Raw genomic sequence first — 18,252 nt, forward strand, 5'->3', positions numbered from 1 at the left:
TGGTTCACAGGAACATGTCTATTACCCACTGTCACTCACAAGTGTCTCCTGAATAGTTGTCATGGTTCTGCAGTCAGGCTGATATCATTATATAGATATGGGTAAACTCCAAAGGCCAGGAGGGAGGTGGGGAGGAAGCTGGGTAGTAGTACAATTTTAAGGATTTCACAATAGCCTCTTGGGGGTATCAGCCTCTTTCCACACCAGATAATCAGGTAACTGTACTGGGAGAGAGAAGATTTTGAACTAGTCCTGTCTCTGGGACCATTGAACTATTAGACCTTAGAGGAACCACTATGTCTAGCTGGACTTTAGCTCCTGCCTCTGTAGGATGGAGAATTTGAAATACTAGTTTCTAAAATCTCCCACCATATTTGTATATTGATGGTATGATTTGCCTCACCCATCAACCCCATGGTAACTCTGAGAGTTTTCCTGTAGGGACCAGGTAGCAGTGGAGGTGTGAAAATCTTCCTCCTGCCATTGGCATGGGGAGAGAAGCTGACTCCAAAGTTCTGGTGAGAAGAAAGTGATGCAGAAAAGAGAATGCGCAGGCAACCTTGCATCTTGTGAATTGATGTCTTGGTGTTTCATTGCTAGGAATAGAAACCTACTAACACTAACCCAAGTCAAATGGGAAATTTACCGGAAGGACATAGAATTTTCATAGAATTTAAGGACAGAAAGTTTAGCTGGACCACATGAGGGACTGGAATAAAAAACTGGAAAGATGGGAACTAAGGTGACCCTCTCTGAGATAATTCTGTCTTCTCTTTCTGCTTCCTTATCTCTTCCTTATCCTTTCCCTCTCCTCTTCCCTCTAGTTGCCCTAGCTGTTTTTTCTCTACCTGCATGGGACACCTTGCTCATGCCTAACCCAATCCTAGGCTTACGTGACATTTCTATTTCAACATGAAAGAGAGATCAATTGGAGCACTGTATGTCAACTCTAAAATCCATGCATGAGAGACCCACTTAGCCTATTTGGGTTGTGTCTACATCCACTTCAGTTTGCTGTGGCAATGAGTATGGATCATTTGGCTCAGGGGCTCTGGGAGCAGATTATCTTAAGCAAGATTACTTTGGTTGCAAGTAGCAGAAATCTTTGGCTAGTCAGGCAAAAAAAAAAAAAAGTTTTGGAAGTACACAGGGATATCTCCTGTACTCAGAGAAAACAGGGCAGGTCCTGGGTCCTTTGTAATGGGTGTTAATAGATTTTTTCTTTAGGGCACTGCCATTTATGTGACTCAACTCTAACGGCCATCTTCTCTCTGTGTTTCCCTATGCAGTGTTTAAAATTCCCTGAGGGAAGAGTCTAAATGCCCTAGTTTAGGATGTGTTCGTATCTGGATTAATCTGTTTACAGGGGACATGATAGTGCGACCAGTTTTCCCAGGACTATTTCAGTTTAAGTACCAAAAGTTCAGCGTCCTGGGATGCCCCTGAATCCTGGGCAAACCCTAGAACATGATCACTTGTGCATGAATATATGGCCCTTTAAGGGATTGGCCTATGTATTGGGGCCATTCCTACAAAAAGAGGAATTGTGGTGAGCTACAGGGAAACATCTCATGGAGTGTCTATTATATTTTATTTCTTGGTGGCCCAGCACACACACACACACACACACACACACACACACACACACACACACACCCTTACCCACACATATCCCACATATATCACACCACACATACATACTCTCTTCTTCCCTTTCTTTCAAAGACACACCTCTCTACTATATGATTCGGTTATTTCACGTACCACCACAAATGGACTGCTAACCTTCCCAGAGGGAGAACACTCAAAGCTGTGTCTTTCTACTCCATCCAGAGGTGATACTGTGCCTTCTAAGTACAGACTTTCTACATGATGTCCAGTCTTCCTTTTATTTTACCATAATCCTATCTCCATTTATTGCAATATAGTTTGTTGCTGGCAAAAGGAAAAGAATTGGAAAAAACTAATATGCCATTTCTTTTCTTTTCTTTTTTGTTTTTTTTTTGGCGGTATGCGGGCCTCTCACTGTTGTGGCCTCTCCCATTGCTGAGCACAGCCTCTGGACGCGCAGGCTCAGCAGCCATGGCTCACGGGCCCAGCCGCTCCGCGGCATGTGGGATCATTCCCGGACCGGGGCACGAACCCGTGTCCCCTGCATCGGCAGGCGGACTCTCAACCACTGCGCCACCAGGGAAGCCCCCATTTCTTTTTAAAAAGGAAAAATGGGCTCAGTGTGCAAGAGGGTATTTATTAAACAGTAGTAGCAAGCAAGGAAATAGAGGCAACGGCTCTCATTACTGTAGCTGGTAATGAACTTTCTTCCTCCTTGGCCCATTGATTCCATGGTTCCCTAAGGCCTCAGCTGGCAACTCAGTTGGTTGGGGTGATCTGCCCAATGGGCAACCCCAGGGGTCTGAGCCCTGGTGGTCCTGCCTTTATAGAGTTGTAATCATTCATTGTTTTTAACATCTGGGTATGACAGTTTGAGAAAGCACCCTCACTGGTAAAATGTTCTCTCCGTGATTTTTCAAGTTCTTATTTTTCTTTGATGACTAGGTCAATCATCCTAGTCAACCCCATAACTCAGTATTTTGTCGGTTCCCCTAGAGATACGCACTGATTCCCTGTTACATGGAGTCTAAAGTCCAAATCTCTTAGCATAATACACAACAGTCTTCCTGATCTCGGCTTGCCTCCTTTCCTTATGCTTCCTCCTGCCTCTCTGATCGCAGACCTTGCTAAATTAACTGTACCCTCCTCCAGCTCCCTGATTCAGCCAAGCTCTCTCTGGCATCCTTCTCCTCTGCATGCCCTTCCCCACCTTGTCTGACCTTTAACTCTTATTCATCATTCATTTCCGTCTCAACGGAGGAGCCATTATCTGTAGAGTCTTGGGTCTACCCAGCTCCCTGCACCACACGACGACTGCCTGCAGCACGGCCATAGTTCCTCTGATGCTCGATGGTTTCACTGCACTTGTTTGCCCATATATCTGTCCCTGTACTACCTTAAGCTTCCCGAGGAACAGGTCGTTGTTTGATTTATTCTCTGCCTGGTTCATTGCCGTTAGTGCCTCCCTCGCTCCATAAGATAGGGGCTTTCGTCTGTTTACAGCCTACTTGTTTAATGAGTGATATATAGCAGGTGATAAAAATTTGGATTAAGGAATGAAGCAATACTGCCTTGCGGTGTGATTAACCTCTGTTTATATTTTGGTCAACTTTCAGCTAGATTGTGAGGGCAGGGGTCAGTGTCTGAGTCATCTTGCTCCTCCCGGTGCGTGAACACAGGAGACCCTTGATCAACCGACTGCAGGTCGGTTGGCTGATCCGCTGGAAAGAGAAGCAGCAGGGAGAAAGATTTTTGGCGCCTCGGCCCTTCAGGGTAAGCCCTTCTGCTCCCGGCCGACTGCCGGCAACCCCCTCTCTCCGCCACGAATCCTCTGCGATCTAGGGAGACCCCGCTGCCTCTGCAGGCAGAGAGCTCGCGGGGCGGGACTTCCGGTCCCGCTCGCGAATGCCTTCCGGCGCGAGGCGGAAGCCCGGCTCCGGGTCCTGATCGGAGCCGGAGAGTCCCAGGCACTTGTCTCCTCAGTGGATGCCTCTCCGCCCCGCCGCCGCCCCGCGCCGCGGGACGGGGGAGACCGGGTAGGGACGGGAGAGTCGAGACACCTCGCGCGGGCAGAGGGAGAACCGGGACCCCAGGTTTGAGGGAGGGGACCAGGATTGGGGGTCGGGGGACGGGGGCAGCCCTGAGGGCAGCCGTGAGGGGCTGAGGAGGGAGGCACCGGGGACCCTGAGGCCGAAGAGGCCCTGAGAAGGGGAGGAGGGTGGCGGGTGACACTGGGCAGGAGGCATCTCGGAGGAGAGAAGTCCCACTTGGGGGAGTGTCCCGGCACTTGGCAGATTGTCTGTGAGGGTGGCACGAGTTGGCGAAGGTTGGCTTCCAGGAGAGGTTGGAGAGGAGGGAGGCAGTCCTTCTCTGAGGGTCGTAGATGAGAAGGACGTCTTGACCTAACGGATCAGAAAGATGACCAGCCACCTACTGGATGCTGAACTCGTATTGCCTCCTTTGCAATTAATGCTGGCTTTTTGATGTGCCTTTTTTTTTTTTTTTTTTTTTTTTTAACCTGTGTGGATTTCGGGGAAGAATTTACATTCCCAGGGAAAACTTGAACTCTTCCTCACCCAGGTCCAACTTATGCTGCATTTCTTTGTCAAACAGATAGTGCTTTAAAGTTGTCTTCATACCAGCAAACCAACCAAAGTTTTCCTTTTGGAATCTTCTCTACCTTGCGGAGTTTAGGTTATTTCCTTTGTCATAGAATGAACTTGTAAATGCGTTTGGAATTACAGTGATAATTACATGGAAAGCCAGTGCCGTCACGTTTGCAGTTACTATTCATTGTTTTTCTGCCTAACTTTCTAATATATTTTTATGAAAAGTTATCCTGTTGTATTTAGTTTTTGAGTTTAACCAGTAAAGGCAATTTTAGATTAGGGTGCAGCCAATTACTAGCAATTCCTGTGGATTTACTGTTACTTTTTATTTCTGCTACAAAGAAAACGTATATATTTGCCATTGGTAGATTGTTAAAAATCATTGATAACCCAAGTTCTGTTGTTATATACACATTAGCATATTTAGTTTTCCTTACTGGCCATCGTGTACTATGTGGGCTCACTTATCATTACCAGAGATTATTATTAATTTTAGTTATTGTCTACATTTTATTCATGTTTTATTGACTTGCAATTAATATGTACTTCCTAATCTACATCATATAGTATCTCACTTCTGCATAATTACAAAGACTGTTTTAGCTTTAGATAGATGGCAAATTTGTATTTTTGTCACAAATGGGGTGAGGTACCTAGGGAGAGCCCTAACATTGTCATTGGTGGACAGTGATATCTGATGGTTGAATCTTTTGCTTGTTTCAAGTGTTTTATATTTCAAGTGTTAACATTTTTTATTTTTAAAACTACTGTATTGGTACAGGTATCTTTTAGATCTGATTTGGTGGTCTGTCTTGCTCTAATTCAAGTAAACTAGAACAGTTTATGTTTATTGATGGCTTGGTGTCTTGCTAGCTTGTAAACTCTTTTTTCCCCTAGCTTTAATGAGACATAACTGACAAATCAAATTTGCATATATTTAAGGTGTACAACGTGATGATTTGATATACACATATATTGTGAAATGATTACCACAATCAAGCTAATTAACAAACCATCACTTCACATAGTTACTAATTTCTCTTTTTCTTTTTGTGGTGAGAACACTTAAGATCTACTGTCTTAATAAATTTAAAATATACAACATAGTATTATTAACTATAGCTTATAAACTCTTGATGGCCTTGAAAATTTATGCTTGAGTAAGATCATTTCCTTATATTTAGGGGCACAGCTGATACTTAAAAGTGGAAAGCATGCCTAAACATAAACAATGCTGTAACATGGAAGTGAGCAAATTGAATAGTTTTTCAAATTAGAAAGTGAAAAGATGACACTGACCTTTAAAGTTACTCAGTTAACTGCTATGTAGATTTCTATATGTCTTAATCTTATTTCTTTAAAGTAGACAATACTGTTTTTCTGAAAGGTTGATCTGATTTTTCTATATAATCTTGATTTAAAAATATGTTCTTCCCCCTTTTCCCTTGGTTTTGGGAGGAAGCCTGTAGGCCGTTAGATGTTAGTTCATAGGAGAGGATGTGATCACGTTGAAACACAAGAGCCCTGCGTTCTGTGGCAAGTTTCTAATTATATATCTGAGTAGTATGTTTGAAATTTGATTGTCTTGTGTTCTGGATAATCTTTGGAATTTTTGTTATTTGTTCTAATTGTTGAGTACATTTCTTAGCCTTCTCTAGATAAATTATGTTTATTCTGTAGGATTACTCTGTCTTATTCTGTAGGATTTAGATGTATTTAACAGTTTAACCAATAGTGGCATTTTTTTTTATCAGGGTGCAGCAAATTACTAGTTATTCTTATGGATTTACTATTTCTTTTTATTTCTGCTGCAGTGAAATGTGTATCTGTATTGGAAAAACGATTAAAACAGCTGTAGTCAAAAGTGTCTTCATATACACATACTAACACATTTTGTTTTCTTTAATAACCCGTTTGTAATATGTGAAGTAACTTGCTATATTGAGTTTTTTGGTTCTGTACTCTCTGATTATCAATTTTATTGTTATCTAGTCCATTTTCAGTTATCTGCATGCCCTAGTGAGGAAGGCATTCCCTGCCTTTTGATAGAATTGGGAGGATTTGTTACAGCTGAGGAATACAGCTGGATAGGGAGATACGAAGCAGAGTGTTGTCGATCTGCTGATTTACCATCCAGCTGCTGCATTGCCTTTGATGCAAGATGGCCCTCAACAAGATTGGCCGAGACATAGTCGATCCCCTCTTTTAGTATCTCTTTTTGTCCTTTTCCTTTTGCTGAGTTAGACCTTTTTTCTCATAGTGTCTAGGATGACCTGGCCCTCAAAGTGTGATGCAGGGCGATTAGAGCAGCCATAAAGGACTGCAGTTATGTTAGTAGAGCCTTGTCTATTCTGCTGAGTCTGATCCCATAAGTCTTGGCAAATTTTCCAGCCTCTAGGCATTAAGTTATGGCTGTGAACCATTTGTTTACATTATTGTCGTTTGAAAAATAGTTTTAATACTAAATCATAATTGATCTGGATTATATAAATGGACTCTACTTAGTTTTGTTTTGAGTGAGGCATCACATTAAATTATATATGAGCTTTTCTATTAAAGTGATAATGATATACCTCACAATTACAAATACTGTAGAAAATACACTGATTACCTTTAGTCTTTGTTGTTGTTATTATTAGTTTTTGTTTTGTTTTTAATTTGAGATCCTGAGGAAAAGAAAAACTATTGGATAAAAGATTTTGGCAGAGGTTGGGAAGGCTGACCATTACTGGTGACATATTAAGGGGTGATGTTTGGAGCTGTCTGCAATGGTTGGAAGGAGTGTCTCAACACTAAGGTTGTTTCTAATTGCCAGTGCCTGGTGATGATAAAAGGCAGAAAGACTTTTAGTTGCTTTTATTATTGTTTTAAAATACCCTACAGACAATGTGCTCCCTCTTTGCCTGCAGCTGGCTGGAAAGAAAGAAAGAAATCCCTCCCACCTCTCCCACCTCCTTGAGAATGACCTGGCAGAGGCTGGGAAGTCAAAGTTTATACGGTTATTAGGAGTCTTGGAGAGGTTTGAGGGAAGGGTTGAAATGTGAATAAAAAACAAATACTGAAGTTTATTTTCAATCTTGAGAGGATGAAGGCATGGAGATTGATGAGAACATTGTAGATGTGAGAAAACCAACCACTGTATATGGGTGAAGGTGTCTTAATTACAGCAGAGGAGGGAGGGCAGGCCCTAGGAAGTGATACATAATCAAGTTCTAGACTTCCCCATAAGCACTAGTAAGATAAGAAGTATCATTCAACTCCTAATATTTTAAACCTAAATGATGACTATTTCACAGTAATTGAATAAAGTTGCAAAAATCAAAATAGTACAGGGAACCACCTGTATACCCTTTATTCAGATTCACCTATTTTTAACATTTTATCTCATTTGCTTTATCGCTTAAGAATAAGAGCACTTTTTTTTTAACATCTTTATTGGAGTATAATTGCTTTACAATGGTGTGTTAGTTTCTGCTTTATAACAAAGTGAATCAGCTATACATATACATATATCCCCATATCTCCTCCCTCTTGCATCTCCCTCCCACCCTCCCTATCCCACCCCTCTAGGTGGACACAAAGCACCAGCTGATCTCCCTGTGCTATGCGGCTGCTTCCCACTAGCTATCTGTTTTACGTTTGGTAGTGTATATATGTCCATGACACTCTCTCACTTTGTCCCAGCTTACCCTTCCCCCTCCCTGTGTCCTCAAGTCCATTCTCTACATATGTGTCTTTATTCCTGTCCTGCCCCTGGGTTCTTCAGAACCTTTTTTTTTTTTTTGATTCCATATATATGTGTTAGCATATGGTATTTGTTTTTCTCTTTCTGACTTACTTCACTCTGTATGACAGACTCTAGGTCCATCCACCTCACTACAAATAACTCAATTTCATTTCTTTTTATGGCTGAGTAATAGTCCATTGTATATATGTGCCGCATCTTCTTTATCCATTCATTTGTCGAGGGACACTTAGGTAGGTTGCTTCTATGTCCTGGCTATTATAAATAGATCTGCAATGAACATTGTGGTACATGACTAATAAGAGCACTTTTGATTAAAGTAGAAAGCTCATATAAAATATACTCCCAAGTTCAAGTGCTAACTTTATTTCTTTTCCTAATAAACAGTTATTTATTGGTTCTAATTCTCTGAGTTCTAGTGCTAGAAAGGACCTCGGGAGACAATGTGATTTGACTCCCTTAAGGCTAGTAAATGTTGACCAATCCAGGACAGGTAGGTTTTGAATTCTAAACGTCCATAGCCTCTTCCAGGGTCTTATCATCTTGACAGGTAGGATTCCTTTGTCTTTTTGTTGCTTTGTGGCTTATACATTTTCATTTGATGAAAACAAGCATGTAAAATGTTATTCCCTAGACCCAACTGAAATCTCTCTTGCATTCATTTAAATCCACCTCTTCTCATTCTGAATCTTGTTTCTTCTTCCTGTAGAAAACAACTGAACAACATCCTTTTTAAGAACACACAACCTATTCTATAATAAATACCTTTTACCTTTCCTTGGGTAAGACTTTTTTCCATGAGGGTTTCTACCTAAAACATGCTTTCTATCTCTTTAGTCAAGTTACAAGGCTTTTTATCTTGGTTGATCTATTAGGATTCTAGGTTTTTCATATCCTTTTTTTAAAATTTAATTTTATTATTATTTTTTTATACAGCAGGTTCTTATTAGTTATCTGTTTTATACAAATTAGTGTGTATATGTCAATCCCAATCTCCCAATTCATCCCACCCCCCCACTTTCCCCCCTTGGTGTCCATACGTTTGTTCTCTACAGCTGTGTCTCTATTTCTGCCTTGCAAACTGGTACATCTGTACCATTTTTCTAGATTCCACATGTATGTGTTAATATGATATTTGTTTTTCTCTTCTGACTTACTTCCCTCTGTATGACAGTCTCTAGGTACATACACATCTCTGCAAATGACTCAATTTAGTTCCTTTTTGTGGTAGAGTAATATTCCAATGTATATATGTACCACATCATCTTTATCCATTCATCTGTCTGTGGACATTTAGGTTGCTTCCACGACCTGGCTATTGTCAGTAGTGCTGCAGTGAACATTGGGGTGCATGTGTCTTTTTGAATTATGGTTTTCTCTGGGTTGGGAAATCCCAGTAGTGGGATTGTTGGGTCATATGGTAATTCTATTTTTAGTTTTTTAAGGAAACTGCGTATTGTTCTCCATAGTGGCTGTATCAATTTACATTCCCACCAGCAGTGCAAGAGGGTTCCCTTTTCTCCACATCCTCTCCAGCATTTATTGTTTGTAGATTTTCTGATGATGCCCATTCTGACCGGTGTGAGGTGATGCCTCGTTGTAGTTTTGATTTGCATTTCTGTAATAATTAGTGATGTTGAGCAGCTTTTCGTGTGCTTCTTGGCCATTTGTACGTCTTCTTTGGAGAAATGTCTATTTAGGTCTTCTGCCCATTTTTTGATTGTTTTTTTTTTTATATATTGAGCTGTATGAGCTGTTTATATAGTTTGGAGATTAATCTTTTGTCCGTTGATTCGTTTGCAAATATTTTCTAGCATTCTGAGAGTTGTCTTTTCATCTTGTTTATAGTTTATAGAAAGTTGTTAAACTTTCTTTTAAGTTTCATGAGGTCAAATTAGTTTATTTTTGTGTTTCTTTCCATTACTCTAGAAGGTGGGTCAAAAAAGATCTTGCTGTGATTTATGTCAAAGAGTGTTCTTCCTATGTTTTCCACTAAGAGTTTTATAGTGTCCAGTCTTACATTTAGGTCTTTATTCCATTTTGAGTTTATTTTTGTGTATGGTTAGGGAGTGTTCTAATTTCATTCTTTTACATGTAGCTGTCCAGTTTTCCCAGCACCACTTATTGAAGAGGCTGTCTTTTCTCCATTATATATCCTTGCCTCCTTTGTCATAGATAGTTGACCATAGATGCATAGGTTTATCTCTGGGCTTTCTATCCTGTTCCATTGATCTATATTTCTGTTTTTGTGCCAGTACCATGTTGTCTTGATTACTGTAGCTTTGTAGTATAGTCTGAAGTCAGGGAGTCTGATTCCTCCAGCTCCATTTTTTTCCCTCGAGATTGCTTTGGCTATTTGGGGTCTTTTGTGTCTCCATACAAATTTTAAGATTTTTTTGTTCTAGTTCTGTAAAAAATGCCATTGGTGATTTGGTAGGGATTGCATTGAATCTGTAGATTGCTTTGGGTAGTATAGTCATTTTCACAAGATTGAGTCTTCCAATCCAATAACATGGTATATCTATCCATCCGTTTGTTTCATCTTTGATTTCTTTTCTTTTTTTTTTGCGGTACACGGGCCTCTCACTGTTGCGGCCTCTCCCGTTGCAAAGCACAGTCTCCAGATGCGCAGGCTCAGCGGCCATGACTCATGGGCCCAGCCGCTCCGCGGCATGTGGGATCTTTCCGGACCGGGGCATGAACCCGTGTCCCCTGCATTGGCAGGCGGACTCTCAACCACTGCGCCACCAGGGAAGCCCTCATCTTTGATTTCTTTCATCAGTGTCTTATAGTTTTCTGAGTACAGGTCTTTTGCCTCCTTAGGTAGGTTTATTCCTAGGTATTTTATTCTTTTTCTTGCAATGGTGAATGGGATTGTTTCTTTAATTTCTCTTTCTGATCTTTTGTTGTTAGTGTATAGGAATGCCAGAGATTTCTGTGCATTAATTTTGTATCCTGAAACTTTACCAAATTCATTGATTAGCTGTAGTAGTTTTCTGGTGGCATCTTTAGGATTCTCAATCTATAGTATCATGTCATCTGCAAACAGTGACACTTTTACTTCTTCTTTTCTGATTTGTATTCCTTTTATTTCTTTTTCTTCTCTGATTGCCGTGGCTAGGACTTCCAAAACTATGTTGAATAACAGTGGTGAGAGTGGACATCTTTGTCTTGTTCCTGATCTTAGAGGAAATGCTTTCTGTTTTTCACCATTGAGAATGATGCATGCTCTGGGTTTGTTGTATATGGCCTTTATTATGTTGAGGTAGGTTCCCTCTCTGCCCGCTTTCTGGAGAGTTTTTATCATAAATGGGTATTGAATTTTGTCAAAAGCTTTTTGTGCATCTATTGAGAGGATCACATGGTTTTTATTCTTCAATTTGTTAATATGGTGTATCATATTGATTGATTTGCGTATATTGAAGAATCCTTGCGTCCCTGGGATTAATCCCACTTGATCATGGTGTATGATCCTTTTAATGTGTTGTTGGATTCTGTTTGCTAGTATTTTGTTTCATATCCTTTTTAAAGTTTGGTGAACAGAGCTTAGAAGACTCTGATCAATGTAGAATAATAACAGTGATAATTTATGTATAAATTATTTAGTCAGTGCATTTCTTATACAGTCATCTGATCCTTAGGGCAGGACAGGTGGTATCCCTATTTCTGAGGTGGAAAAACCTGAACTACAGAAGGGTTCAGTGACTTGCCCTACATCCTGCAGAGCTAGGCTGGGTTGGAACTGGGATACAACCTTAGTCTTCTAACCCTAAATCCAGTGCCCTTTTCCACTGCATCTCACTTTGAGTTCCTTATGCACCATGTATTTTTAAATGTACCTTAGAATCACTTTGGCCCTCTCAATTCTTCTCCCCTTTTACCAGCATAACTTGCTATTAGGGAAATAAAATGTTTGTTGACTTAACTTGTACTTTTTCTTCCGCCCTTAAAATGATATCATTGCAGAATTGGAGTGAACCTGTAGCAGTCCCTTAATCCAATCTTCTACCTGATTTGGGTACACCCTCATAACACTTCTTATCCTAGAGGACTTTAAGCCCTTGCCTGAATACATAGAGAAACAAGGTGTTCACTTCCTTTTTATACAACCTTGGTTTGTTGTTGGGTGGCTCAAGTTATAAGGTTATTCTTTTATTTATAACAGATCCAAATTACCTGTTGCGTTTTTTTTTTTTTATCCATTGGTTTTAGTTACATCAGCCAGAGAAACATAGAAGATCTATTTTTTCTTTTCTATTTAAGATTTTGTCACATATTTAAAAAACTGTCTCTTATTATCTCTTCTTCAGGTTAAATAATGTCAATACCTAGATCTCTCACTATCCTGATTGTCTTATTCTGGATGCTCTAGGTTGTCAGTATTGTGAAAATATGGCTTCTATAATTGTCTGCACTATTTTACATGTCTGATCAAGGCAGCAAATAGTGGGACTATTACTTCCTGTAAGGTGGACACCATACTCTTTCTATTACTGTATATTCAATATTACTGAAGTCCAAAATTGCATTAATATTTAAGCAGACATATCTTGCTCTTATAGTAAGCATTTGGTAAGCCAAAGCTCCCCAGAGTTTTGCAGGAACTCTCTGTTAGTCTGGTCCCTGTACTTGTATGGTTGATTTTTAAATTGAAATATATGACCTTAAACCTACTCTGTATTAAAGTTTTCCTGCCTGTGTTTCAGCAGTCCAGCATTTTAGCCTGTAGAGATGTATTTTGGTCTTAATATTCTTGTTTGCTTCTTAGCCATCCTTTTCAGCTGTGTCTTCTTCATTTATAATACTTATCCCTTAAAGCTTGTGTTGAGTTGGGGCTGGCTTTGGGCTGATTATAGCTAAATAGCTAATGTGCCTTGTAGGGTTTAGAAGCAGATCATTTGTGGATAATTTTATACAAAGTTTTCCGCAGAGAAGTGTGACAAGTGCTAGATCTCTGGACCTGGTTGCCTTATTCCCTGGGAGACCCAAGAGTTACTTATAGGCCATTTCAAAGCCTTTATTTATTTATTTATTTATTTTTGCTCCCTACCACTCACTTTTACATGCATGTCTCTGAAGAATAGAAAAAGTAAATCATTAGAATTATGTTCCAATATACCTGTCTCTCTTAGCTCTTAAAACTAAATGTCACCACTTAACCTAGAATAGTTGAAAACTTGATTTAAAGAAAGTTTCTGGGACCTGACCTTGCTTATGTTTATGGTTTTGCTTTGGAGTTTAGTCTTTGAACTATATATGGAGTCTTATCGACACTCTAAAGACTTAAAAACTGCCATGAACTATAAAAAGGTTTTAAGAAAAGACTTATAGAGGGAAACAGTAATTAGTATTCTTGGAAGCTAGGTTTGCCAATGGCTTTAGTCCATTAATATATGTGTGTATGTATATAACATATATATATATAAAATAGATAGACTTATGTGGAGATTATTTCCACTTTTAGTCAATGTCAAACCTTTAAATTTTAAACTAGTAGTCTCTTATATAGACAGTGCAGATATTGAACATTTCTGCCCTCTTGGAAAATGGACTCTCAGTAGGAGCTTTGTGTCTGTTGCTCAAGGGCAGTTGCCTCAGTGATGACTGGGTTCTTTCATTGACTCTGTTAATCACTGCCAGTTCTCTTCACAATTGGGTAGAAGTAATCACAGCGACAGCTCCAGTGTGCTGGAGGACTTAGAGGTCCTAAGCACTTGGCTTTCACAGTCATTTCTTGTATATTTTATAGAGAAGGGAAAAGGAGATATGGAAGCTGCACCTATATTGAGAGATCTAGTGTTTTTCTGTAAAAATGGCTTCAGAGAGCCAGTTAAAGTTGTGTTTGAACCCTTGAAGCACATTAGATTTGTTTCCAAATTTTGGGCAAGATTTGTGTCTGTGTTAACACAATTTGGTCAAAAAGGCTTCATTAGTTTAGATCAGTGGTTCTTAACCTGTCAGAGCCAACACTCTATTTTTATAACAAATGTTTTTTAGTCCCTCCTTTACTATCCTGAAATGAATTCATAGATATACTGTAACTACTTGCAAACCTGACTGCAAAGAAGTGAATATAATGTTCTAACTGTATTATAAAGGAGAAATAAAAATAAAGTCATTAAATATACTTTTTAATGTGTATATGCTCTACACATACCAAGTGGTTAACTTTTCCTACCTGTGTCTAGAATTACTGTGATGAAAATCATTACAAATGCAGGCTTATTCAGATAAATTGTACTTACATACACTGAATTATATTGCTGTCATTGAGATGATTTTCCAAAATGGTGAATAACTTGGCAAAATTCAGAGAAAAGTTAAGTACAGTCTTACTTTGACTTTCAGAGCAGTTACATTTTGGGAGAACTTAGTGATTATTAAAATGTGAAAAAGAGAATTCCTGTTGATGTGTTAAATTGAGTTACAGTCTAGGCTTAGATAATTTAAACAGGTTTTTCATCCACATCTATTTCTACTGGGATATTAAAACATCGTGGGGGATGCAGGCTAATCCTCTGTTGTGCAGTACTGTCCCTAGTGTTGCAGGACATGTGTCATTCCTCAGTACACCAAGTGCCTTCAGTGTCCTCAGTCATTGTCACAACCAAGAAATATTTTCACAAACTTTCAAAACGTGCCTTAGGGTTTAAAATTAAACCATATTATTTTTCAGCTTTGTAAACTTAAAGGAAGCCAGTTTCTTTTCAGAGAGTATGTGTAGAACTATCCTTTTAGATTAGGGATAACAAATATGTTTTAACATCACAATTCTGATTCATTGGAGATGGTTGTCTTGAGTGTTGTGTTGAAAATTCTGAGGCAAAGGCCAGCCTCACTAGGAAAGAGTATCTGATTGATTAGTCATGTCTGCCATAGGTAGAAGGGGGAATGGCTGCATGGGACAGTTGCCACATATCCCACCTCAGTATAGCTCAATTTATCTTAACCCATTGGATACCAGTACCCCTACCCCATGGGATTTGGGAATATGTGGGGAAAGTTTTGGTTGTCATAGTCATAGGTGTATATTTGTGTAGGTAGCATTTACTCTTCAGGAACGAGTAATGCTAAATGGCCCACAGTGCTCTGGTTAGTTCCACACTGTGGCAAAATATCCCATCCTTGGAAGTTCCTCATTGAGGAATAACCAATCTAGCTTGGAAAACAGTCTGTTTATGGAAACTGTTCTGAGCCAGATGGTCACTGGCACTGGATATAGAGGTGTTTTGGCATTGAATGGGAGTGTACCATATGACCTCCAGGGTCTTTTCCAGCTCCATGATTCCATGAGTCAGAGGTCAGCAAACTATGGCCCAGAGGCCAAAGCTGGTCTGTTTTAGTAAATAAAGTTTTAATGGAATATAGCCATACTTATTCATTTATGTACTGTCATTGGCTGCTTTGGGGCTACAATGGCAGAGTTGAGTAGTTGCCAAAGAGACCTTATGACCTGCAAGGCCTAAATACTTCTGACCCTTTACAGAAAAAGTTTGTAGGTACCTGGTATCAGTAATACTTTTTGAATGGAACCAGCATGTGAACACTATTGAATACTAAATACGTCATTCTTATGTCCTTAATAGTTTCTGTGTATGTTGTGATTCTAGAATATTTTTCTATGTCAGTGTAGCATGGAGGACTAACTAATTGATGGGTCAACAATAAAACTTAGAGTTGGAGAATTTCCAGCTTGATTTTGCAGATGTCACTCGATAAAGTAGAGCAAAGTCTACTACTTCTCTTTGTCTGGTTCCTTGATCTTTAAAATTGGGCTGATAAGTGACTTTCTTCACAGTCATGTTATACTAACGGCTAGTTATGAAACACTTTGAAAGCCATGAAAATGAGAAAAATAATGAATCTCAGAATCTTCTGAAATCAGTTTTGGAGTTTAAAAATTCAGTGTGGAAAACATCACTTTTCTTTTTCTCCCTATGTATTTTAATAAAGAAGAGCACAGTGAGATAATAGCATTGCTAATTTGTTGGCATTGTGTAGGAAATACTAACTTAAAAAATAACATTCCGGTTACATATTTAAAATGCTTTAATATTTTAAAGGGGTTACAAGAAACAGACATCTATCTGTTAATCCTCACTTAAAAAAGAACAAAATACCAGTCTGAGTATTCAGTATGTTAGTGTATCAGTCAGGGTTCTCCAGAGAAACAAAACCAATATCATTTGTATATGTGTGTGTGTTTTAAAAGAGATTTGTTTTCAGGAATTGGATCATGACATTGTGAGGGGCAATTCCAAAATTTGTAGGGCAGGCTGGCAGGCTTAAGGTCACGTTGATGCTTCAGTCTTGAGGCAGGATTCCTTCTTCTCTGGGAAACCTCAGTTTTTGCTCTTAAGCCCTTCAGCTGATTAGATGTGTCCCACCCACATTATCAAGGGTAATCTCCATTACTTAAAGTCAACTTACTGTAGATATTAACCATATCTACAAAATACCTTTACAGCAACACCTAGATTAATGTTTGATTAAGTAACTGGGTACTGTAACCTAGCCAAGTTGACAGATAAAACTAATCATCACAGGTGGTATTTAGAATGCTTTTGGTATATTAAACAAATATGTGGTATTTGAAATATTGCGTAGTGATTAGTTAATAGGAGAGTGTGTATATTCATAGCCTAGTAGTCTTTTAAGGGATTACCTGGGTTTTCAGTCATGGGTCAAATAAAGAATGGAAAATGGACAATTTAATCAACCTTGTCACCCTTTGAAGTTTAAAAGTTTTTCTCTGTCTTTGATTTAATATGTTGTGTATTAATTTTTAAAAATCTAAGGTGCCTTAAGTAATTTTAAAAATTTATAACAATTTTTCCGTTTTTATACTTTTGGTAATCTTTTTGCATAAAAAACTTGTAGATCTGGGAATTAGTCTGGAGCTTATTTAGTCTAATTCCCCTTGTTTATGGTTGAGAAACTAGTCCTAGAAAGGTGGAGTGATTTGCCCAGGTATCATATCAAGTAAACGAACCAAGGTTAGAAGCCAGATCTGGTTTCCAATCCAGGGCCTTTCTGCTACAAGAATAATTACAGTTAAATGATGCTAATCACGGGCAGGTTTTCTGAAGAGAGAGGGATTTTGAGTCTCTATTTAAGGGAGTGAATATGAATTAATAGTTAAGAGAATAGAGGTGAAATTCGTGCCATTCAGTGACACTGTGGGGAGGGAGAGGGCAGAGAGGTGACATGGGATACCCCTGGGGCTTGAAGAGATTTTGCTGGTAAATACAAGTGAGCCATTGGATGATTCACAGGGGATATTCCAAAGGACCTTAAGAGTAGGGGACACATGGACCAAGAGAAGTTACCGAGAGAGCTTTCTTTGTTAAGAGGTTATGAATAGAGAAACGTGTAGCTGTTGAAACTCAGGTGCTCTCTGTAAGCAGCATAGGGCAAGAGTTTGGAAATCCTCTTGGAGAGGATTTTAAGGACATAAGGCATAGAGAAAATGTTATCGGATGTAAATGGATCCTTTTTAGCAGGTTGCCAGGTTTCAGGTGTAATCTGAGCTTCCTTACCTGTAAAATAAGTGTAATAATACCCAATGTACAGAGCTGTCATAGGGAGTAAACGCGATAGTTTACATAATGTGCTTAGCATAATGCCTGGCACACAGTACTCAATAAACAATAGCATTTATTTTATTATTATTACATCATGGCAGTTGGCTGAGGGTCTTATAGAAGCTATCACTAGAATAAGATCCATTTTTTCCCACTTCCCTTTCCCTTATTCTTTACGTCACCTCCACAGCTCTTTATCATGCTTTTTTTTCCCCTCTCAACTATTTTTTATTATCCCCCCAGCAAAGGGGAAAATTATATTAAAAGACAGAAATGAGACAGTAGGGAACTTTTCAGCATGCTTGTTGCTTCAGGTTTCTTACTTCCAGGCAGGTGCATATCTCTGACTCTGTGTAGTACTTCTCTAACTCTGTGATCCTCAAGCCAGCTCTTTTTTGAATAAACTGTGCACCTTTTGGGGGGCCATATTTCAACTGCAAAATTCCACTGCATCCAACTGAAAGGATGTACTTTACTACAGCACTATCTCCAATTAACTTTATTGCTCCTGTCCTCCCCCCCCTACACACACTTTGGAATTTAACTATGAAGATATGGTTGGAAAGGAAAATGGAAAGTACAAGATTTTGAAGTAACTTCTCCCTTTCCTCTTCAGAGGGTTATTCCCTTTAGGTTTAAGGAAAAAAAAAAAAAATTGATGGGTGTCAACTCCAAAGATAACTGGTTAAACAAAATGATATTT

At 39.1% G+C, this 18,252-nt stretch overlaps 1 pseudogene; it reads right to left on the bottom strand.

The window, feature by feature from the left end:
- Window positions 1–3,216: 3,216 nt before the first annotated feature.
- The window catches only part of LOC103076452 (splicing factor, proline- and glutamine-rich-like), an 82,225-nt pseudogene continuing 67,189 nt past the window's right edge, over window positions 3,217–18,252 (bottom strand).

This window comes from Lipotes vexillifer, unplaced genomic scaffold, assembly GCF_000442215.2.
Source record: "Lipotes vexillifer unplaced genomic scaffold, Lipotes_vexillifer_v1.1 scaffold1675, whole genome shotgun sequence".
Taxonomy (NCBI): Eukaryota; Metazoa; Chordata; class Mammalia; order Artiodactyla; family Lipotidae; genus Lipotes; species Lipotes vexillifer.